Source organism: Schistocerca cancellata, chromosome 12 (genome assembly GCF_023864275.1).
Source record: "Schistocerca cancellata isolate TAMUIC-IGC-003103 chromosome 12, iqSchCanc2.1, whole genome shotgun sequence".
Taxonomy (NCBI): Eukaryota; Metazoa; Arthropoda; class Insecta; order Orthoptera; family Acrididae; genus Schistocerca; species Schistocerca cancellata.
This window is the reverse complement of record NC_064637.1, coordinates 164,465,695-164,490,679: the sequence shown is the minus strand read 5'-3', so window position 1 is coordinate 164,490,679 and position 24,985 is coordinate 164,465,695. Positions and strand designations below refer to the sequence as shown.

Below are 24,985 nucleotides of genomic sequence, written 5' to 3'. Positions count from 1 at the left end.
GTTAAGCTAGTACGTATCTATATGTCAACGGATATGGTTTACGAAGGTGTTACAGTTTATGGAGCAAGTAGTACAAGTTGGCAAACCAGATTCCTAATTTGTGGCTTCTTAAAATTTATGTTCCTTAAAACAGATACCGAAAACAACGTCCTGCAGTTACCGACGGCACTGTTTAAATACACTGAAGAGACAAAGAAACCTGCCTAGGTACACCTGCCTAGTATCGCGTAAGTTCCCTGCGAGCATGCGCAAGTGCTGCAGCACGACGTGCTAATGTCTGAGGTAATGCTGGAGGGAACTGACAACATGAGTCCCTCAGGGGGTGGAGATCTCTTCTGAACAGCACGTTGCAAGGCATCCCACATATGCTCAATAATGTTCGTGTTGGAGAGTTTCGTGGCCAGCGGTAGTGTTCCTGAAACAACTCTGTAGCAAATCTGGACGTTTGGGGTGTCGCATTGTACTGCTGGAATTGCCCAATTCCGTCGGAATGCACAGTGGACATCAAGGGATCAGGTGATCAGACAGGATGCTTACATATGTGTCTCCTATCGGAATCGCATCTACACTTACAAAGGATCCCATGTCACTACAACTGCGCACGCCCAACACCGTTAAAGATGTAAGTAGGCTGCTTATGTTTTCTTTATGTAAGTAGGCTGTTTATGTTTTATTATCGGCAACGTTACGTAGCGCTCGGTATGAAAATCACTGGCTGTGCTGTGTGCAGTCTGTGGCTAGTTTGCATTGTTGTCTGCCATTGTAGTGTTGGGCAGCGGCAGCTGGATGTGAACAGCGCGTAGCGTTGCGCAGTTGGAGGTGAGCCGCCAGCAGTGGTGGATGTGGGGAGAGAGATGGCGGAGTTTTGATAATTTGTAATACTGGATGTCAATTATGAATATTAAGGTAAATACATTGTTTGTTCTCTATTAAAATCTTTCATTTGCTAACTATCCCTATCAGTAGTTAGTGCCTTCAGTAGTTTGAATCTTTTATTTAGCTGGCAGTAGTGGCGCTCGCTGTATTGCAGTAGTTCGAGTAATGAAGATTTTTGTGGGGTAAGTGATTTCTGAAAGGTATAGTTTAATGTTACTCAGGGCCATTCTTTTGCAGGGATCTTTGATAGTCAGATTGCGTTGCGCTAAAAAATATTGTGTGTCACTTTAGTGAATGTTTGAGTACGCTCAGTTTTGCTCAGCTGTTTGAAAAGCAAATAGTGTAAGAGGTTTATCAGCACAGTCGTGTATAATTGTTCAAAGGGGACGTTTCAAAGAGCCTCCACCAGCTTGGACAGTCCCCTGCTACAATGCAGGATCCATGCATTCGTGAGGTTGTCTCCAGATCCCCGCACGCCCATTCACACGGTACAACTTGAAACGAGACTCATCCGACCAGGCAGCATGTTTCCAGTCATCAACAGTGCAATGTCGATGTTGACGGGCCCAGGCGAGGCGTAAACCTTTGTGTCGTGCAGTCATCAAAGGTACACGACTGGGCCTTCAGCTCCGAAAGCCCGTATCGATGATGTTTCGTTGGATGGTGCGCACGCTGACACTTGTTGACGGCCGAGCATTGAAATCTGCTGCAATTTGCGGAAGGGTTGCACTCCTGTCATGTTGAACGATTCTCTTCAGTCGTCGTTGGTGCCATTCTTGCAGGATGTTTTTCCGGCCGCAGCGATGTCGCAGATTTGATATTTAACGGGATTCCGTATATTCGCGGTGCACTTGTGAAATGGTCGAACGGGAAAAATCCTCACTTCATCGCTGCCTCGGAGATGCTCTGTCCCATAGTTCGTGAACCCACTATAACACGACGTTGAAAGTCGTAGAAGCAGTAAGCGATGTAACAACTGCGCGAGACACTTGTCGTCTTATACAGGCGTTGCCTGTTGAGATGTCTCTCCACTTGAATACGCATGCCTAACGAGGTTCTTTCCCGATTCAGGCTGTAATAAATGAAATGTTGCCGGCCGCGGTGGTCTAGCGGTTCTGGCGCTGCAGACCGGAACCGCGGGACTGCTACGGTCGCAGGTTCGAATCCTGCCTCGGGCATGGGTGTGTGTGATGTCCTTAGGTTAGTTAGGTTTAAGTAGTTCTAAGTTCTAGGGGACTTATGACCTAAGATGTTGAGTCCCATAGTGCTCAGAGCCATTTTTGAATGAAATGTTAGAGTGGCGTAATTTAGGCAGCTCCCCGCTACATGAGAAAAGAGTTTCTTTTTGTCTCTTCTAGCAGCTCCGCAATGACTTTCTCCGACTTCTTTCGAAGGTCATTCCTTGCTCGCCAAATCTGACTAAACCCGATTCATCACGCAGCGGAGTGCCGGTTACGGTCCGCAAGCAGGGGCCGGACACGTGGCATGCGACGTCGCGAACCAGTAAACGGGTAATGGGAAAATAACACAGCTTTTTTGAGACCGAGAAACAAAACTGAAAGTAAAGTTTTTTTGGCCACCGCAGCACAACCGTATGTGCGGCCGCCGGCAAGTGTGAGGCGCCGCGGTCCGGGCTGAGAACGTCCTTGCAGTAAGAAGCGAGTTCGCAGTGACGTCACTCCAGGGACAGACCAGCTAGCTACCTGTTAGGTAACAACGTTCCATTTCCAACGAACTAATAGTCAGAAATATTCAGACAGAATTTTTCAAAAGTCTTAAAAGTGATGCCGAGGTTTTCAAGTTGCTTTTAAATGCACAGAAACGGAAAACTGTGCTCTTCACAAAAGGAAAAAAGAGCAGTACCCTACAAACGGTACTTCTTTCGAGTCACTTGTGCGAGCCATGCTATAATATCGCTGAATTGTGTGGGACCCGTGCCAAGCAGTCGTTGACAGGGGATACTGGAAGTGTACAAAGAAGAGCAGTCCGACTGCTCGCGGTTTTATTCGACTGACGAACATCTACGGCACCTGAATCGGCACACTCTTATAGATGCGAACTACCCCACCACAGCCTCCTTACAAAATTTTAAGTGCCACTATTAAGAGAAGAATCTAGGTATTCTTCTCCCCAATACCTATCTCTATGCGCCGTGAATACGAGATGAGACAAGTTGCTGAGACTTCTAAGCCGTCATTCGTCCGCGTTCCATAGTCGACTGCAAGAGGAAGAAATGCTCAAATGTTGCGTCCCGCAAAGTACGATTTCCCATACACTTTAGAGTTGTTTGCAAAGTACGTAGACTACCTGATGGAACGGATCCGAACTCCTGTTAGTGGATGAGCCGTGTCACAGCTCAGCATTTTTGATTTAACCACCAGATTGTTTCACTTGTTTTCGCCGCAGCGATAGGGGGCGTGGTCGCTGCGCGCTGTGGGCGCTGGTGCGCGGAGCAACAGTTTTGGAGGACGGCTCGGCCGGTAGATGGCGACAGGACGGAAGCGGCGGGGAGTCAACTGGTGGCTGCCGATTAAGGACTGCGACGAGTGGGGCCGTTTGCGAGCATGTGAGGAGGACGGAATGCTCGCTTGCTTAGCGTGGTTCTCCATGACCAGCTGTCGTTTGTCGGGCCTGGCACTCGAGTGTAACAGGAAACTGCACTGGTGTGGTTCTCGTCACCTGGCTAAGGCCCAAACTTTTCATATACTTTTATTATATTTCATGATCATTACTTTATTATGGGGTTGGTACTTGTAGCCAACATTTTGTGATTTGAAATACTTCAGAAAATATCATCATGTGCCAGGTGTCTACTGTGAATAATTCTTAATTTGTTTCATAGTGTATGGCACGGTATCCAGTATCATCAATCATTTTATGAAAGTTCTGTCCAAATTATTATTACATTAGACTTTGTTAAAATTGGTGCGTTTAGATTACAAATTTCCTAATTCTACTGATATTGCTTGGGATAAACCCATCTATTTCTTGATATTGCCATATTTGTCTATTGTCTTCCTTTTCGAGTCTGACTGAATTGATTTTGGAACACGTGGGGGGAGTATTTAAATGAAAATTTGCTACATAACACAACCGTCGTGAAATTGAGAACTTGACAGTGTTTACTCGCGTCACCATTCGTTAATGTTATTTCTGTCTTGTAGCTTACTTAACTGATGTAAAATAATTTAGAAATTTTGTGTATTTGTCACGAAAGGTGAACTGATGTCACATGACATTGACATTTGTGTAGGGTTTACGTAAGCTTAAGTGAAATCAGGAGGTAAAAAAAAAAACTGATTATCATTGCCACTTTTTTATTTTATTTTATTTTTTTTAGCAGGCAGTAAGGAATTTGTTGCACTCTTGCCAAATTATATATTTTTAAGGTTTGATTTACATGTAGTACAAATCACAAGTTCAATATTTTTCTGGTGTAATTGTTAATATTCGTACATGCTGCACTATTGTACGATATAATATACTTTTTACTAACAGTACCTTTATGTAATGTTTCAGAGTGGGGCTGCATGTTCTTCTAGAGAATGTTTTAAAAACATTTTTATTGCTAAAATTTCCTTTTAAACTGTTAATTGTATTAACTTGTATATATAACCAATTATTGTTAAGTAATAAATTTGTGTCAACAAGGCTTGGACCAAATAAATGTGCCTACACCTTCTCCATCCTGGCTCTGCTGCCGTCTGTACATTACAGTGGACATTAATATGGGGTGTGTCCACGCTTTTTGACGAACTGAAAACACTTTCAGTGAGGTGTCAATGCCTGTGGAGGAGTAGCAACCCGTTCTCCCTCGAGTACTGAAACCAGTGAAGGTAGCGATGTTGGACTCTTGAGTGTGCAGTAAAGTCAACGCTGTCACGCAGATGTCTTCAATTTGGTTCGGGTCGAGACTCTGGGAGGCCATTCGTTTCCGGGAATGTTTTTGGCCAGAACCGGCTGCCTCACAGACGCTGTGTTACGATCTCCAAACTGCTCCCTCTACTGTAAGCAGTATCAAACGTTGTAAAACATTGCCACGTCATTCCGCATTTAGCATTTTCTTTGCAGAATAACGGAACCACACCCTGACCACGAGAAACAGCCCTCATACTGTAAATACCATCCCCTACGTACTTCACTGTTGGCACCACAAGTGACGGCAGGTGACGATCTCCAGGCATTCTCCATACCCAGACCCTTCCATCGGATTGCCACAGGGTATCGCGTGATTCGTCACTCCTTTCCAATCATCCACCGTGAAGAGGCGTCGCACTTTGCACGACGTCAGGCGTGTGGCTGCTGAGCAACTGCTCTGGTAGCACTTTGGAACTCACCCACGATTGCTTCCCCTGGTTTCGTGCGAGTTTTTACAACCATCCTACGCATTGATCGACGGTCAGTAGGTGTGCTCTGGCTGGTCTCGGTTTAGCTGTGGTCCTTCCCCTGACTTTCCACTTCACAGTGACATCACAGACAGTCGACTTGTAGAGCTTTGGATAGGTTGAAATGTTCCTGACGGATTTGTTACCCAGCTGACATCCAGTGACTGTAGTAATGCACGTTACAAGTCACTGAACAAAGCTAACCGCACCGCTGTGCTCTTGCTGCTCCTCTACTCACCTCACCATACTGCCCGCCTCCTTTTGTAGTGGCGCGTCCACCACTTGTGACGCCTAGTGGCCAACTCCGCAAAAGGTACAGTAGTGGAAGTCACTATAAAGGCATGAATATTGGTAGGAGAATTAACTTTGTAGGCTGCAATAATTGCGCACAGTGCATATGCAATAGTATCAGATCCAGTATGCCGACAATGGATACGTATAGGGAAAGGAGGAGATGGACAGAGAGAGGGTGAAGGAACAGATGCATCAATAAAAGATGTGAATTAATACATTCCCGTGCAACGGCGGGTGCCCAGCTATACAGTGATAAACATGCAGAACATTTTAGCGAAGAAGGTATGCACGCCTACCCAACATTTCAAGGACAATGTGAACCATATGAGTCGCCACTTTTAATGCCGAGGGGTTTCAACGTTCTTATTTCTGATTTAAATATGTCGAAGGAAAATGCTGACTTTTAGCTTCCCTTTTGCAAAGACGGACTCTTCTTCTTCGCGATTCTAAAATGAGTGTTTCTCGTGCCCGTCGTGCTACATTTTGTGAATATTTCTCCAACAAATGTGACGTCGTCTTCTGTAGTAATACCGTGACCACCGTGGAACATCCTGACGATGCTGCCGGAGCCAGCTACACGGGCTGCTGTAAGTACTTACAGAAAACGTTACGACATTAAAACTGAGGCTGTTACCAGTCTTGAAATTCTGAAAATTGATCTGGATTCAGGAGCGAATCGCCTTCCACAATCAGTGTTTCTGCAAGTGAAATATACCTTTTTCCACTTGAAACGTCCCCTTAGAAAAATTATACATGACTGTGCTTAAACTGGCACACAATATTTTTAGCGCAACGCAATCTGACTATGAAAGATCCCTGCAAAAGAATGGCCCTGAGTAACATTAAACTATACCTTTCAGAAATCACTTACCTCACAAAAATCTTCGTTACTCGAACTACTGCAATACAGCGAGCGCCACTACTGCCAGCTAAATAAAAGATTCAAACTACGGAAGGCACTAACTACTGATAGGGATAGTTAGCAAATGAAAGATTTTAATAGAGAACAAACAATGTATTTACCTTAATAGTCACAATATATATAGCAGTTCATGACAAATTTCAAAACTCCGCCATCTCTCTCCCCACATCCACCACTGCTGGCGGCTCACCTCCAACTGCGCAACGCTACGCGCTGTTCACATCCAGCTGCCGCTGCCCAACACTACAATGGCAGACAACAATGCAAACTAGCCACAGGCTGCACACAGCACAGCCAGTGATTTTCATATAGAGCGCTACGTAACGTTGCCAATAAGAAAACATAAACAGCCTACTTACATATTGATTAGTAGAATATTTTATATATTATGAATGAAAACCCACACTGCACTGGTGTAACATTCTACGATACTTGTTATTTATTTCACAAACCGGTTTTCAGCTGTTATGCCATCATCAGGTGCAAAGATAAATACGCGGCGCAGTGAAACTTTCGTACGATCACAGATTTTCAACTGGTGTACCAACAGAGCATCTCCGTTTGCAGAGATGAAAAATGTTACTGTTAGATTTAGAAACAAAACGAGAGGAATTACTTCAGTGAAAATGCAACGTAAGAATATTTAACTACGATACAATATGTGACCCATTAACTAATGAACAATTTTTCCTAGAAGAACATAAGTTGAACAATAAACTTGGTTGACATGTCCCAAGAGTGTCGCTGAACAAAATAATCTTGTCCTTAATAGATCCGATAATACAAACAGGCAGCCGGCCGCTGTGGCCAAACGGTTCTAGGTGCTTCAGTCTGAAACCGCGCGACCGCTACGGCCGCTGGTTGGAATCCTCCCTCGGGCATGGATGTGTGTGATGTCCTTAGATTAGTTAGGTTTAAGTAGTTCTGAGTTCTAGGGGACTGATGACCTCAGATGTTAAGTCCCATTGTGCTCAGAGCCATTTGAACCAATGCAAACAGACACGATATAGTGGTGAAATTAAACAGGGAAGAGAAACAGCTAGATTGTAAAAAATAAATCTTTTTAATAGGATAGGAGAAATATAGTAACTGAAATAATGGAAAAATGGGGCATGTGAGTAAGAGAGGTAATTTACAATACGCCCTGCATGGGATTATCCTTTATGGATATGATGTGATGCTTCGTGTACCAACTCGTAAGTATGGCCATAAAGAAGAAAGATGAACTACCTTGAAACAACGGAAATTAATAGACACACGTCCATCTGCCTAAGCCTAGCAGTGAATGACCAGACACCGGTCCATCACTCGCCACTTCCCACTGCCGATATTACTCATAATGACGCCTTCGTCGTGCTGTGAATTACCCCTCTTACTCACATGATTTTCCTTTATTTCAGTTACTATATTTCTCTTGTCCAGCTAAAAAAATTATTTTTTATCATCAAAACTGTTTCACTTACCTGCTTAATCTCACCGGTCTATATCACCTCTTTGTAATTTAAGACTGGTTCAAATGCCTCTGAGCACTATGGGACTTAACATCTGAGGTCATCAGTCTCCTAGAACTTAGAACTACTTAAACCTAACTAACCTAAGGACATCACACTCATCCATGCCCGAGGCAGGATTCGAACCTGCGACCGTAGCGGTCGCGCGGTTCCAGACTGAAGCAGCTAGAACCGCTCGGCCACATCAGCCGTCTTTTTTAGGACCTGTTTCGGACAAGATTATTTCGTTTATCAACACTCTTGGAACACGTCAGTAAAGTTCATTGGACAATTTATTTTCTTCTAAGAGCAATTGTTGTAATTTGTTATATATTTCATTAGTTAATACGTCAAGCATTATATCTTAGTTAAATAGTCTTACATCGTATTTTCACTGAAATAATTCCTCTCGTTTTGTTTCTAAATCTGATACTTATATTTTTCGACTTTGGTAACGGAGATACTCTACAGATGCAGTAGTTTAAAATGTTTGATAATATGAAGATTTCACTGCACCACATATTTATCTTTATACCTCTCGATGGTATAACAGTCGGCAACAGGTTTGTGAAATAAATGATAAATATTGCAGATTATTACACCAGTGTGGTGTCTGTTTTCATTCATAATGGGTATTTTTATTTACATATTCTTTCGTTACTTCTTGGTAGAGCAATTCCTTATATAAAGTTGAGTAACAAGACACTGTTTCCGTCCTACTGATTTTAGTTATTGTTTATAATATTGTCCATCGGCTAGGTTTAATTTACAATTTTAAAAAACATTTTGATGCATAACATAAATAAGAAGTTTGCTATGTTTTAACAGTTTGTCAGCAAATGTCAAGACCCCACAAACTTAAGCATTAAAACAATTTAACCTGTAATATTGTACAGTTTAATATTTCTTGTGCTTAATATCGTCGATTGTGTGAAGTGTAATTTCAACATTAACAAAGGAGTTTGAACGCACAACACGATGCAAGTGAATTGTGTCTTCTCTTATAATGTTTGGTTGCCTAAGAAACAGTGTCCCTTTCAGACGCTAGCCAGTTGTTTAATGAATATGTCCCAATAAGCCGAAAACTAGTTTGAAATAAACAAAAATCTGCGGAAAAAAACAGTGTCTTTATTATTCAAGCTTAACCGTTTCTTTTGTCGACTGGTGTTATTTAATAGCTTCCACATAGGCCGCGAAATACGCTGAAACCAGCGAAGTACTACACTTTACTGTAGCAATATTTTGTGTTTTCTGTGATTAAGGACCGCATTTTGAATATTCGGTTATTTATTTATGCTTTCTTCAACGTCAGCTGTACCTCAAAGACGCAGTTCGTGCCACTGAGGACGATGATTGCAGAAAACTGCCAAATAGCGTCTGCACCATGTACAGTCGGAACTGCTGCTGACGTTGATGTTTCTGTGCTCTGGCGATAAGGTAAGTCCGTCCGTCACTGTAAGTCCGGTGTTCGCCAGCCCTAGGATGCGTTCGTGCCCCCTTCTACTTTCTCCTCTGCTCCTCTCCCCAGTCACAGTGCCATACACTGCTACCTTCAATATGCCGTCCCTTCGCTCTCTTACCCAACTCCCGAGAGGCCACGCGGTCTGGGGCGCCTTGCCACGGTCCGTGCGGCTCCCCCTGTCGGAGGTTCGAGTCCTCCCCCGGGCGTGGGTGTGTGTGTGTTGTCCTTTGCGTAAGTTAATTTAAGGTAGATTAAGTAGCGCGTAAGCCTAGGGACCGATGACCTCAGCAGTTTGTTCCCTTAGGGATTCAGACGCACTTACCCAACTCCTTTTCCTCCTCCTCTCGACTGTTTGCAATATTTGCCTTACCACGTTCACCGTTTTCGACACAACCTAATTCCTTACTTTACCTGCCAACTCCACTCCTTTCATTCCTCTCCACGTCGACACCACAAAAACCTCCAAGCAAGTCTGCTCTCTCCGTCGCTACTGCAGAAGCGAAACCACATAAAACAGGTACATGCACAATGTGCAGCATAGCTTAAGCTTCGTATGTAACTACGCTTTTGGTTTTCTGATAATTTGTTCTACAACGTGAATGCATATCGAGTACAGGTATTGCATATCATTCTTCTGATTTGTACGGAAGCACAATTTGTACTACCTGTACAATTAGATGAAGACAAGATATCGAATACCAATAGAGCATCGATTTTCTGAACGTCTGTACGGAAAAGAGGAGTTTCAGATCTGTTGTAATTTCTTGAGTGTACAAGAATTAAGTCGGGTGATGTTGAGGGTATTAGATTAGGAAACGAGACACTTAAAGTAGTAAAGGAGTTTTGCTATTTGGGGAGCAAAATAACTGATGATGGTCGAAGTAGAGAGGATATAAAATGTAGACTGGCAATGGCAAGGAAAGTGTTTCTGAAGAAGAGAAATTTGTTAACATCGAGTATAGATTTAAGTGTCAGGAAGTCGTTTCTGGAAGTATATGTATGGAGTGTAGCCGTGTATGGAAGTGAAACATGGACGATAAATAGTTTGGACAAGAAGAGAATAGAAGCTTTCGAAATGTGGTGCTACAGAAGAATGCTGAAGATTACATGGGTAGACCACATAACTAATGAGGAAGTATTGAATAGGATTGGGGAGAAGAGAAGTTTGTGGCATAACTTGACCAGAAGAAGGGATCGGTTGGTAGGACATGTTCTGAGGCATCAAGGGATCACCAATTTAGTATTGGAGGGCAGCGTGGAGGGTAAAAATCGTAGAGGGAGACCAAGAGATGAATACACTAAGCAGATTCAGAAGGATGTAGGTTGCAGTAGGTACTGGGAGATGAAGAAGCTTGCACAGGATAGAGTAGCATGGAGAGCTGCATCAAACCAGTCTCGGGACTGAAGACCACAAGAACAAAATGTGGGGCGCGTCGCGTGCAGACTCTTGTTGATTACGCCCGTCTGACTGTCAATGAAAGAATTTGGTTTGCACAGGTTCCACAATGAAACTAGAACTCCTCTTAATAAGGTGAACGAAAAACCACCCAAAGTTGCAAATTTCACTTTTTTTATTCACTCGATGACTAGTTTTGGGATGGAACCCATTTTCAAATCATCGTCAAAAGTGAGCAAAGGAACAGTTTCAGCGGATACACAGTTATCTATATGCGCTGTGAGTGTTCCTTTGCTCATTTTTGACGATGATTGTTACATTTTTGGAAATACCATTTTTTACTTTGTTACCTTAAAAACCTTTTGTTAAGAAACAATATTTAAATCTTGGATGTAAAGAGTTTCATATGATTACCATCCCACAGCTGATTAAATATTCTCATTAGCTTTTTAACAAGCGAATCTTGACGTTCTGATTGCACGCGTGGCGCGTGTATGTTACTTCGATTCAGTTTCATCAATTGTATAGTAATGTTACGACCTAATGTCTCTCGGCTCGGCGGGGGAGGGGCGGGGGATATGTACTGTTTCAAATTGTTGGCTGAAACATCGCCGCCTTTTCTCGCCTGAGCAACGTCTGGTAAGCAGAATTCAATGGGCCAGATTGTCAAGGGTCTCGATGAACATTGTTATACTGAAAACAATTAATGTTGTAAAAAAATATCTTCAGTTCTGTAACAGTTCTTGAAGAAATCTCCAAAAATTTGAATTGGAAATGTAATTCTGTTACTGAGAAGGTACTGTATACCTCTGCGAAGGTACTTATGAAAATAAATCGTGAAAAGAAAAGTAATCGGCGGATGAACAAATATTGAATTTGGATATTGTACTGATCTTGTTACTTCGTGGAAGTTGTCTAAAGACTAAAAGGGTCGACTGTTTGATTATGTCTTCGGAAATGAAACACAAGACTCAAGTGACATTGATATTCACACAAGAAATATTACGAAAAATAGTTGCGGAAATATTAATATTTGGCAAAGTTGGTATTCGCTGATGCCGGCGTGATTTTGTTTAGCCGATGCTATCTTTTGAAGTCACGAGTTTTAAAATGATCTGCGTTAAGACAAAAGTTAGTTAAAATACGAATGACCAAATCGTAATGCATGTGAACAGAAAGGGGAGTCGAGTGACAGCGAGGATGTTTGTGGCGTTAGTACAAGCGCACAGTGGGACAACTCGCTTCAACTCCCGGACAGAATAGAAATGAAAAGGCGCGCGTTCCGACTTTAGTCCCGTGCAGATGACGCTGCCGCACAGCTGCGGAGTCATTCCAACCACAGGTCGATATGATGCGTGCAGTGACACTTGCCGGTAAACAGTGAATCGGACAACGACACATTTTTCAGATATTGAGTGGTCTGTTTAGTATACGGCACCGATCCTGCTTAGTTGTCAGGATAAAATACGATGGCTGCCACTCCAGAAGGTATGTTTTACATTTTTAACTATTGTAACGACGTATATCGGCTTAAAACTAAGATGGTACGGACATTATCCGAAATGGTTGGCTGGGTGGATTCAGGTTACCTTATCAATAAGGTTGAGGTTACGGATATGAAAGTAGCTAGGATGATTGCAGGTACTAGTAGATGGGAACAATGGCAGGAGGGTGTCCACAATGAGGAAATCAAAGAAAAACTGGGAATGAACTCTATAGATGTAGCAGTCAGGGCGAACAGGCTTATATGGTGGGGGCATGTTACACGCATGGGAGAAGCAAGGTTATCCAAGAGACTCATGGGTTCAGCAGTAGAGGGTAGGAGGAGTCGGGGCAGACCGAGGAGAACGTACCTGGATTCGGTTAAGAATGATTTTGAAGTAATAGGCTTAACATCAGAAGAGGCATCAATGTTAGCACTGAATAGGGGATCATGGAGGAATTTTGTAAGGGGGACTATGCTCCAGACTGAACGCTGAAAGGCATAATCAGTCTTAAATGATGATGATGATGATGATGATGATGATGATGATGATGATGGTTGGCTACAAAATTTCTTCTGCGTCGCTCCGCTTTTGTAAATGGCTCTCCCTTTACCTCAGTACTGTACCGTAGTTAACGCGTTCAAACGTGTTTGCGACCATATATCTGCACATTTTAGTGGACAGTCGTTTTACTATGGTACGGCACTGCCACACTGTAAAGATGGGTCCCTCATTATCATAATTATAAACTATTATCTGCACGAAAAAAATGTCATGAAGATTTTCTGTAGAATTCCTCGGGATCCATTCGGCATTCTGATCATAATTTTTTTCACAAACTCGGAAATAATTTTTTAAAAGATTAAAATTCCCCAGCGTAATTTTGCTTTTCCGCGAAATGCTGCACAACTATTTAAATTTTGTTTTAAGTAAAACATGTCTATCAAGAATTCTTAAAAAAATGTGTATTTCTCGAAGGTCGGGTGCTAGCTTCACCGGACTCTACAATAATGACCAATGTCTATTATCACATATTTTTGATATACGGACACTCCACAATCGAAGATGCTCCTTGCCGACTAATCGGTCAACTCAAGATGCGCGGGAAGCTCGGAATGAGGATATGCGATGTTACCCGAGAAAATTTGACACGCAAATATTTCCGTCAGAAAACGATCCATGTCGTATTCCATCGGCTTTTGGCATCTTCGGATCCATCCATTTGGAGAGTCCAAAAAATTACAATTCAAGAACGTTACAGATGCCGAATGATGTAAAATACCTTCTCGAACCATCTCTGAGGAGCAAACCCGACAGAGACCCTTCTGAGAGCAATAGTTACACAAGCGATTATTGTGACTGTGATTCCGATTGAAAGACGTAAAATATCGAATAAAACATTTCGATATGACAATTTCGACTTGTAATTCGCTATTAGTGACCTCACAACACTTAATACCCGAAGCTTTGCTCTATTCCACTAATTTCATAATCTTTGGCCTGTCATTGGAATTTTATAATTCCGACATCTGATACCTATTTAGCGACCCAAAGAACAAAAAAAGAAAATACTTTTGTAGGATTTCACATCCATTTTTCTATTATGCCCTGCTTTTGATTCGGGGTGGTCCACTGCGCGGCGTCATGATCTTGCATACAAGTGATAACGATAAATCAAGTCTTACTCGTTACAACTAAAGAAAGTATAACTACAGATCTTGTAGCAACGCTACACACTCCATACAACACAGTTAACTAATCTTTTCCTTGACTGTTTATCTGAAGGTCTCTAGAGGTACCCTTCCTTCTATAAAATATTTCTTTTGCGACAGCTGTTTTTATTTCCCATTGCATGTTATGTCAATGATTATTTTGGATCCTAGTTATCTGATATTATCAACTTTTTGCACTATCTCGTCACAAATTTTCACCTTTAGCTTCCTCGATTGATTCTTAAAATTAACTGGTTTACTCTTCTTATCTTGATTCTGTATTCCTCAGAGCTGGTCCTCATGTCTTTTAATATTTTGTTAATTAGCTTTTATTTTTATTTACTAACACCATGTCATCAGCAAATCTTTGATGAGATTTCCTCCTAGAGACCCAGCACCCTTTTGCTGGAAGCAGTTTTTAAATGAATGTGGGACAGAGTAGGTAAAAAGACAACGAACAGTCGCGACCAACGCGTCTTTTAATTTTAATTCCTTGTGTCATCTCATCTCGTATTTTTAAAATGGTTCAGATGGCTCTGTGCACTATGGGACAACTTCTGAGGTCATCAGTCCCCTAAAACTTAGAACTACTTAAACCTAATTAATCTAAGGACATCACACACATTCATGCCCGAGGCAGGATTCGAACCTGCGACCGTAGCGGTCGCGCGGTTCCAGACTGAAGCGCCTAGAACCGCTCGGCCACCTCGTATTTTTACTTTCGATCTTTGTATGATGTTTGAATTGCTTTTCGATTCTTTACCTTCCTGTTAATTCTGATCTTCTTAAGGACATCTCAAACTTAAGTCCACGACTGTCTCAGAAGTTTATTCGAAATCAATGAATATTGCACAAACTTTCCTATGTTTTATGCGAGGCTCGTATCATAGCCCTGTTAATCGTAACAATCCAACTAGGTCTCTTGTAGCTTCGCTCCTTTTGAAACCGCAAAGTTCTTCGCTTTTCTTCGTCAGCCTTACAGTGTAAGCGTCTGCTGGTGCTGAATGCATTGCATGTATTTACTTATTTTATTTATTTGTTTAATCTTATCTGATCACGGCGATCAGGTCCTATCTGACATCGGACCAGCATTTCACACATGCAGGGTGTGTCACATCGCAGTTACCTTAGAAATAATAATTTTAATATGACAACTAGTATTAAGATGATATGTGTCTGAAGTGGCAGTGTGGGTAAACTACAGTGGCTATGAACTGACAAAGCCAATATTTCCATCACCTGCTAACACTAATAGTGCTAACAACAATGGTAATATTATTGATGATGATGTTGATTACGATGATGATGACAATGACAATGACAATGACAATAACGATAATGGTAGTGGGAAACATAAGAAAAATTATAGGTGTACAGAACAGATGTTTTCTGATATAGTGAGTCCAAGAAAAGGAAATTTAGGGAGACTGCATCAGCTAAGAACACTGGGGAGTGAGAAAGATCAAGTTGGAAGGAGGGACGGATGTACAAGGGTAACGAGCGCGTACAGGGACAGTGGTTATCCTTATTGTTGTTTCAGTAGATACGTCGTTACCTGTCTTCTGAAGATGGATGTGTTGTTCAGTTCTATAAAATAATGCGCGAGCTTGTTCCAGAGTTGCGTTCCTGCTACTGAGACGGACTTCGAGAAGGTGGCTGAACTATGGAGTGGGACGGAAAGGATTTTGTTCTGATGGGAAGGGACGTTCCTGCCGTGCTATTCAGACAAGAGCGTTGAAGTCGGGGAGAGATATGAGGGGCAGTATTTACTGCCTTTGTCTGCACGCAGGATAGCTGTGAGTATGATGGTGAAATGTGATCAAAGAGTTTAACATCAGAGATATTACGTTCACAGGCATTCGTAACCAGTTCCAGGCGCCGTGAACGTTCCTGAGAAAGGCCTTGCGGGATAACATCGTTGTAATCAGTAACTGGAAGTGTAACTGTTTGTACAAGTTTTTCTTTTTCGGGTCAAGAGGGAAGAGCTTTTTATAGTTTATATTGTTTAGTCTTTGCCACTGCTAGCGACTGGACACTGTTAAGCACGGTAGTAAGTAGGCGACGTAAGCCGTAATCGCCGGATTTTCGGTGAATTACTGTTCCTAGGAGTGTTTTTAGGGGATCTTTACGGGCGACCAGTCACTCGTTGCGTTCTTGGCAGGGGCCCCATTACGGTGTACCCGGCGCCACGTCAGTTGAGGCGCTCAGCGATTAGCGACGAGCGGCCGCGTTTCCACGGAGTGAGTGTGGGCGATAACAAGTGTGAGCCACCAGCGCAGCCGACGCCCCCACCTCCGGAGGCGCCGCCGCCGCCGCCGCCGCCGCCGCCGGGCCCGGGCGCCCAGTTGTCTTCGCGACGTCCGCGAGTGAGCACCGCGCGCCAGCTGACAGCTGACGTCACACCACGCGCCCTCCCCCACAGGTAAGCGGCGTCCCCGTGCTGCTCACGTCTCTAGCGAGGGAAGGCTCCCGGCTCAGTCTTCCAATTCTATTTAGAAGCTCTGCGTGCCACTGTCACTTAGTTTCCCGACTATCGGAATATAAAAATGTACACGAGGTTCGTATACAAAATGCACGAAAAGTTTGCAGGATTACGATAGGCACACTTGGCGAAAGCAATATCTGGACAATCCTCGTAATCGTATTACTGAGCTGCCAAATCAAATGTCATGTAACATTCTTGAATTCAGCAACCTGCGTGTCAGGGTTGTATCCGGCCGCTTGCCAGGAATTTCGAAGCATGGGCTGATACTCTGGAGCAGACAGCTGGTTATCATGCATTTTCATTATGAAAATTCCATCTCGTAATTTAGTGTCGATGTCACTGCAGACAGTCCTTTTAGTCTGTTATCTTTCTTGCATACATCTTATGCTGCCAGAGGAAATATAGAACCGAAGGCTGTGCGCATTGCGGTTTTTTTTTTTTTTTTTGAATGAAGTGCATTCGAAGTTTTTACTCGCAAATGAATTATTTACTATTATTGTGACCTTGTCAGGACTCCAGCAACCACTAAGTAATATACACTTCTGGTTTTGTGTGATTTTCTCATTAACATAATTCACGAAAGAGGAGTCTAAATGGTGTTTTCAAATTTTATCCACTTGTGCTGCCCTCCATATGTATGTTTGGTGGGAGGTTGTCTACAACAGTATTTTTAGTTTTCGTTCTGAAAGCTACTTTCCTGAAGACAAATATACAATTTTATCATAGAATGAATTATGTTAGGCGTTGACTCATTGGAAGTCGAACATCTGTTGTGTAATTATGAGTCGTATTGTGTGCAGACTGGACTAAGGTAACTATTCATCTTTTTTTTTAGATAGTGGGACACCAGAAGGTAGTTCATAATTAAATCCACCTTGGTTAGTGTTCCAAATACACAGTGGCTATATCTTAAAACTTCCAGTTTTCTAGTTTACTTCTTCGACAAAACGGGGCCCCAGACTGGCGAATATCTTGGTCTTCCTGTACATCTTTCGTTGTGTCTACGACACATTCTGTATTCTTTCTTGAGACGTGCTACGAAAGGTGCACAACATTTAAACACTGTGTGGCCAATTCCTACTGCTTTTTGCTTTCCCTAAAATTTTAGGTGCCGGTAATGCACGCATTTTCCTTCATTCCTTGCCATGTGAAATTGGGGTGGAAATGAAACTGCAGGTGAAGTCCCATGCTTCTTGACAGAGCGTAGGGGAACGATGCGGGAGACCCGCACCGCCGTACTAGGCAAGGACCCAATGGAGGTGGTTTGCTATTGCCTGGGCATGAATGATGATGACGAAGACGACAGTCACCTCAGGGCAGGTCAAAAACCCTGACCCATCCGGGAATCGAACCAAGGACCCCGTGCTTGGGAAGATAGAACGCTACCGGGAGTGTGTTACTTTATCTCCAGTCCTTTTGTTGCCTCGTTTCCTCGAAATGGATGACCATTGCGTCCCTTTCTCTCTACATAAGCAAATATTACTTTTAAGCTTATTGTGCTTTTTATAGACGGAATAACGAGCTGTAGGTTGCAACTTTACGTGGAGGTGTATGATAATCAACATAAGTACGTGCAAGACGTTCTTCCGAAAATTTTGTTGAAATACTAATACTTTGTTTTCTGGTGAAGGTTCATAGCGACCAGAACTGTTAGTTCCCTCTGAGGTGTACTGTTTCCCGCACTGCCACTAGCACTACAACCTTGAACACTATTAATCGCGTTATCGTCTATAGAGTCTATTTCTTCGTCCACTATCTTATCCCACGAAACATCACTTGAGCAGTCAAATGTACACTGATGTTTCTGAATAAGCAGAAAACGTTGCCAGAGTGTCATCATCCTGTCCTACACAATATTCCGTTGGATAACGCTTTATACTTGGATGCCACAATGTTCAAAACGTTCCAGATTTTAATCGTTCCGTTAATTTTAGCTGTACGTACATGACAATACTGACACACGTATGCTAAACATGTCAACTACTTGCTGAGCTAAGTGACTGACTGGCGTGATAACTCCCTTCCCCCCCCCCCCCCCCTTCCTCCAACACTGCAAGCGCCATTGCATGCAAACCGAGAGCATTACAACCACACACCGTCGCAGGCGTGGTTAGAAATGTAAGATGAGTCTGCGTGAGATCGTTTGTCTGTTTCTCTTTTGTCCATACGTGTTCTCGATAAACTAATAAACTAGTGCTGGAGGAACTCGAATTCCAACGACAAAACTTTGGAGTTTCTTCGGGGATACTCTAAACCGCGTGTACTTTGACCGACTCCCAGATTTAAACGTGATTATCGTGACCGTTTTTGAACTTCTGTGATATTTGTTAGCGACCATAGGGACTTGGATGAAAGAATTACACACTATTAGCACAATACATTTTGTAAAATGAAGAAGTAGTAATAGAAAAATTGTAGGTGGTCAAAATTGGCATTGATTTGGGGCACATTGACCAGCCTACACATCCGCCACGACTGTCAGCTACCATTCTATCTGTGGTCAGTATTTCAAAAACACAACCAAACTTTGATCGCCCAGAAAGAAATACATCGATCTAAAGCTTTCGCAAATGCTTTATTAAGCGTCATAAAAGGAAAAAAAAATTAGTAAGGTACACGAATTAAATAGTATGATCCATCATGAAAATTATAACAAAAGGTACTAGGATGGAGTACCACACACATAGCTCCAAATTTAATTGAATATAATACCTCAAATTTGACCCGCCGGGTTAGCCGAGAGCGCTAATGCACTGCTTCCTGGACCCCGGTAGTCATTAACAGTGCCAAATCAGTACTTAACCCTGCCGACCCTGCGTACGATGCGGGACAATGGCAGCAAAAAAAAAAAAAAAAAAAAAAACAACTCTAATTTCATCCAACTTAAGCATAAAGCGTCGTATCAAAACATCCAGTGCAGTTAGAACGAAGGTTTTTCGTTTTTCATTTATTGAGTCAATACCCAAACTTGCGACCAAACAAACTTCATTCCCTGTTTCCGGAGGTGTTTGACATTACATGTTGTACCTGAATCAGTGCCCAAACCGCGACAGCTTCCAATCTGCGCAGTACGTGACTGACATTGGCTCTGCTTAGTTGTAGGCAAGTTAACAATGACAAGTGAGCCTTCGGCTACATATCTATGGTTAATGTATGTATTGCTCAGTTCCACACTGTCATTAGCATCAACACTGTTCAATAAACAGTGCATCTATAATCCTGGGGTAACTATAACCAGTGGTAAGAATAATCCTAAAACAGAGAAACCGTGACCTCCGAAATCGTAATGTACTGGAGATATATACACCTGGACAGATAAGTAATCAGTGGTCTGTTTTGAGAATTAATAGAGTAACATACACGATACAGTTGAAAGCACCGATCGCTTGGCAGTTAAATGACGTCGGTGGATTTTGCACAATCAGTTTTTAATACACTTTTCAGTGTAAACTTGTAAGCCACAAGAGGTTTGTCAGCTTTCGTGCAAGAAAATCGGCACTACATTGTGCCACCTACCTTATACTGGTGATGCTTTGCTAAATACCCGACTGAAAACCAGCGGAGAGCTGTGAAAATATTGCTATATGACTGGACAAGTAACCACGGCGATAAACGTGTGTCCGGTTTACGGCGTTCTCCAAGTGTTGTGGTGTAGGGGACTCGTGGCCTCTGGTGGCTCCATACGGACTGCTACTGTAATTACGGTTTATTCCAACTGTTACAGCAGTTACCTTTCTTCTGGAAAAAATATCTTCACAACAGCGAAGAGCCTGTAAAATCGAATCACTTACACATATTACAGGAAACACAGACTAACACGACAGTTCTTAGACAGATGCAGATGTTTTCCGAGGAGGTTGCGTTAACTCCGGGAACAGTTCAGAAGCGGACGGCGCGAATTTCCCCTCACCGTTTTGATGCGTATTGACAAGGTGTGTAGGGCACGACTAGGACTTGATCGTGTGTGAATAGGGAGACGCAACTGTCAACCGTTTTCGAGAAAATCGAGTTCGACAATTTCTCGCTTACCACTATGCTCTCTACAGTCGCTAATGTACAACGTGTCCGAAGCGGAGCGATTAAGCGCTGAGTTCCATAAGCGCGAGGTCTTCGGATCGAATCTCGCCACCGCCCCTACTTCCTTTTGTGACTTGTCCACACCAGTATTCCGTGCTGTGCTTCGATATGTGTGGTAGGTCGTGAAATTTGGTGAGACTCATTATGAATGTAAAGCAAGTTTGTTTTGCAATTCACAATGGAAAAAAAACGTGTACATGAAAAAATATATGCAAACATCTGCTGTATGTCGTGATAATTGTTTTCCATATTTCTACGATCAGTATCGTCTCGATTCGTGCCGTGCTTAAGTTGGAACGACCACATAGATAGTGTTGTGGGTAAAGCGAAACAATGACCTAGATTTATTGGCAGAACACTGAGAAAATGCGTGAGACCTACTAAAGAGACTGCTTAAAGTGCGCTCGTCCGCCCTCTTCTGGAGTACTGCTGTGCGGTGTGCGACCCGCGCGTCAGACAGAATCGGCGGAGGACATCGAAAAAGTTCACAGAAGGACGGCTCGTTTTGTCCTATCGCAAATAGGCGAGAGAACGCCGCCAACACGAAAAGTAAATTGAGATGGCAGTCACTAAAACAAAGGCGTTTTTCATTGCAGCAGGATATTCTTATTAAATTTCAATCACTATTTGTCTATTGAGGGTGTAAAAATATTTAGTTGCCGCCCTCCTAAATAGGTAGGAATGATCATAATAATAAAATAAGATAAACCAGAGCTCGTACAGAAAGATTTAAATGCTCGTATTTCCGGCGCGCTGTTCGAAAGTGGAACAGTAGACAAATGGCTTGAAGGTGGTTCGATGAACCCACTACCAATCACTTGGCTGGGAATTGCTGAGTTATCATGTAGATATAGAGTACAGACGTAGATGTGCTGTATAAGTTACACATTGTACATGTCACAAATGTAGCTACAATAATATAAATAAAATCACTACAATGTCGTGACTGGAAAGTTCTCGTGTATCCTTTTTTCATTTCCAGTATCTTTAAGAAAAACTTTAGAAAAAGTTCGTGCTAAATATTCGAAAAATAGTAAATGAATGATTAGATATTGATAATTTTCACAGTTGGAATAAATCGGTTGTTGGGACTACATGGGAATGAAAAGTAAACTACCGGCAGCGAGATTCGATCTGGAGACACCGCGCCGACTCGCTCCGCTGCTGATTCCGTGTGCACGCGTCACCCTGCCAAAGCTCACGGCACAAACACACCGAAAACTTCCAAACTCGACTTTCTCAAAAACGGATGAATATTGCGTTTCCCCATTTACACACCCGGTCAATGTGAACCAAATCGCTGAGGGGAAGTACGCACGGTCCTCTTGTCGACAAGCGTGTGACGTCAGAGTTCCACTGAATTCGCGAGGTGCATACCGGCCGTCTGCCGGCCGAAGTGGCCGTGCGGTTAAAGGCGCTGCAGTCTGGAACCGCAAGACCGCTACGGTCGCAGGTTCGAATCCTGCCTCGGGCATGGATGTTTGTGATGTCCTTAGGTTAGTTAGGTTTAACTAGTTCTAAGTTCTAGGGGACTAATGACCTCAGCAGTTGAGTCCCATAGTGCTCAGAGCCATACCGGCCGTCTCCTCAGCAGTACACAGAACAGGCGGCCGCTGACAGCTCGAAACGCCTGCTAAAGTAAAGGGAAAGTAATTCTGTATGGGCGTACGCTTCCGCTAGATGACGCGGTATTTGAGTTACTCCAGAGAAGCGAACGAAAGTGACCTCCAAAAGCATCCCCCCCCCCCCCCCCCCCCCGTCACCATCGGTCACGATATTCAGTATGTTGTTCGTGGCACTCCCTGCTACCACTGTACAAAAATATACTACACCAATTATTGCTTCTTCTACTCGACGTTTTTTGACCTCCATCGAGTGGGCTATTATTGTTCCACAAGTGTACTCGTGCACTTACAAATCGTAAAATTTACGTTTGTGTAAATTAATGTAATATGTTATTAATATAAAATTAACTTTATATTAAGTTAACTTAAATATTAATTAATTGACTAATCTAATTATTTTATGGACAGCCTTGTAGGATTCGTGGTGTCAGTTCCCTTCATCAATACTTCAGACAGCTTTCTTTGGCTCTTCAGTGTACATACTTAGGTTGGTCGAAACTGCACTAGGCCGTCGTAAGATACATTTCACAATTTTGTGAATTTTAACAGAATAAAGTTAACTATCAAATCGTTGTGTTTTTTACTACGAAACTACTGCGCTTGTAAGGGCTAAATTTAGATCGAATTGTAAACGTCATTAGGCTTTGCACTACGTTTACAGAATCCTTTTTTCCTTCACTACCCTCACGGGAAAGTTTTAATTAATAATGTTAACGAACTAGCCTGATAAGGCGGCAGCGTAATACCCCAGTCAACGGAGGCCAAACGAGATCGAAAATGAGAAGTAATTCGTGAATTTGCAAATGTTTGTAGATTAGTAAGAGTGAGTGCCACGAACAACATACTGAACGCTACGACCGGAAGGGGCTGACTGTGCGTGTGGGCGCGCTACAACGTCGCTTTTGTACGTTTTTCTTGAATGTCTCGAAAGTCGCGGCCTCTGACAAAAACGTATCTCAGAACAAAATTAAACTATATTGAATTTCCTATAAAAAAGGATCTTACCTATTTTTTTGTCTAGCACCAACGAGTTTGCGTGTAAGGAGCGAGAGAGGATGAAAACCTGGCGCGACACGCATGAGCTTTAGCCAGAATGTAAGTGTGTACCACTTCAAATTGTTCGTCGCGACTTCCGCTACACTGTAAAGCCTGTACAGTCATTTTTCCCTCGTGCTGCGTGCGAACGGAATGGGAAAGAAAACTGATAATGTTCGTACTCTGTACTCTCTGCCATGCACCGTACAGTGACTTGCAGAATATATGTGTACATGTAAATATATGTTTCAGCACTTCATGTGTTATCTTCAGTGTGTTTTCGGTTTATTATTCCGTTCGGAAAGTTATTATGGTTTATAACATCTTCAGGAAATTCATAATTTTATATGTCACAATAATTTTGCCGACAACCACATACCAATTAAAAATAGTACATAAAGTTCTGAAACAAGTATGAATAAAGCAAAAATGACCAACTGCCCCTGTGAAAGGTGGAATTCCTCTCCAACTTTTCGATGTATCTGTGCAGTAACCACTAAACCATTACAACAGTGAAAACTCTGTATTATACACAGTCTATCACGAATATATCAGATTTTAGCTACATATACTAAAAAAGTTAAGTATCCACTACCGTCAAAAATTTTCAAGTATAGATCCATTCCGGAAATTCCTGATTTTTGTTTGCGAAAATTAGAATCCTCAATATTCATTGTTTACCATGTATTTCTTCTTTCCTCAATCGGATAGTAAGGGGAAGTGGGGTATATGGGGGTAGGTTAATACTTTTAGAGGGAAAAGAAATGTTGAACAGAAACTTGCGCAGGATGCAACAGCGTGGAGGAATCACTGTAGTGTTCGAACTCCAGACGTCAACAACCAACGTGCAAGGAAGATTTGGGTGAATTACCGAAAAATACGGTTTGGCGGGTAAAACACATGCCGAGAGTGATTACTGTCATCATTTTGCTGACACTCAAGAGACACACGCATGTCTAAGAACAGCTGAATTAACCACAGATGTCACAAGTTTCCTACAAATGAATAAATATGAGAATTACCCAATGCTCGAAACATTTTAACAAGTTTTTATTTAGCTATTTTTGTCTTATTAACGTCTTTACCCTTGTTAGAATATATCTCGCCAGTTAAGGATCTACGTAGCATAGACACTTTGAAGGAATTTCCTTTGACATAGACGAGCTGTATCTTACTGTACCTTACCAACAAATGATGCTCTGAAATTTCATTATATTATCACTTCCCATGCATGTTCGTATGAAGTGCTTGATTCTCAGTTAACGGGTAACTTATTTTACCTGTAAAGGCTACATAGTTCTTAAACTGTCGAGTTATCTGATTGAAATCGTAGAACGAGAGATAAATTGGTGGTAAGTCCGAAAACAGTGCTATGTGGGAAACGTTACGATGCGATACTGCTGGGTAGTGAAAACTTTTAATCCCACGGAGCTGATGGCTCTGCATATTAGTAATAAAGGTCTAATTTTTCTTATAGAACGGTTTATTTTTAAAAATTTAGAAAATTCCTGATTGTAAACGTACATCAATAGTGGTAGCTATTTCGCTCTGCGAAGCCCATTTTCATAGATTTTGTATGATGGAAAAAATTAAAAATATTATTAAATATGCTATGTAAACGACATAATGTGATATTTTTCCGGATAGTGCATAAGTATCGCACATACCTAAATGTCAGTTCCTAAAAAAGGTCCACGGAATGCAAAAAAGTATCCTGACATAGATCTGAAGATTGTCATCAA

At 42.3% G+C, this 24,985-nt stretch overlaps 1 protein-coding gene across 2 annotated transcripts in view; it reads left to right on the top strand.

The window, feature by feature from the left end:
• The first annotated feature begins 16,362 nt into the window (after window positions 1-16,362).
• LOC126109791 (angiotensin-converting enzyme-like) overlaps window positions 16,363-24,985 on the top strand; it is a 267,091-nt gene continuing 258,468 nt past the window's right edge. The window contains exon 1 of one of the 2 annotated variants that reach the window (XM_049914847.1): window positions 16,363-16,443. The gene's annotated coding sequence lies outside the window, so the exon portion shown is untranslated. The remainder of the gene's footprint in view (window positions 16,444-24,985) is intronic. The other variant, XM_049914848.1, reaches the window with a different exon arrangement.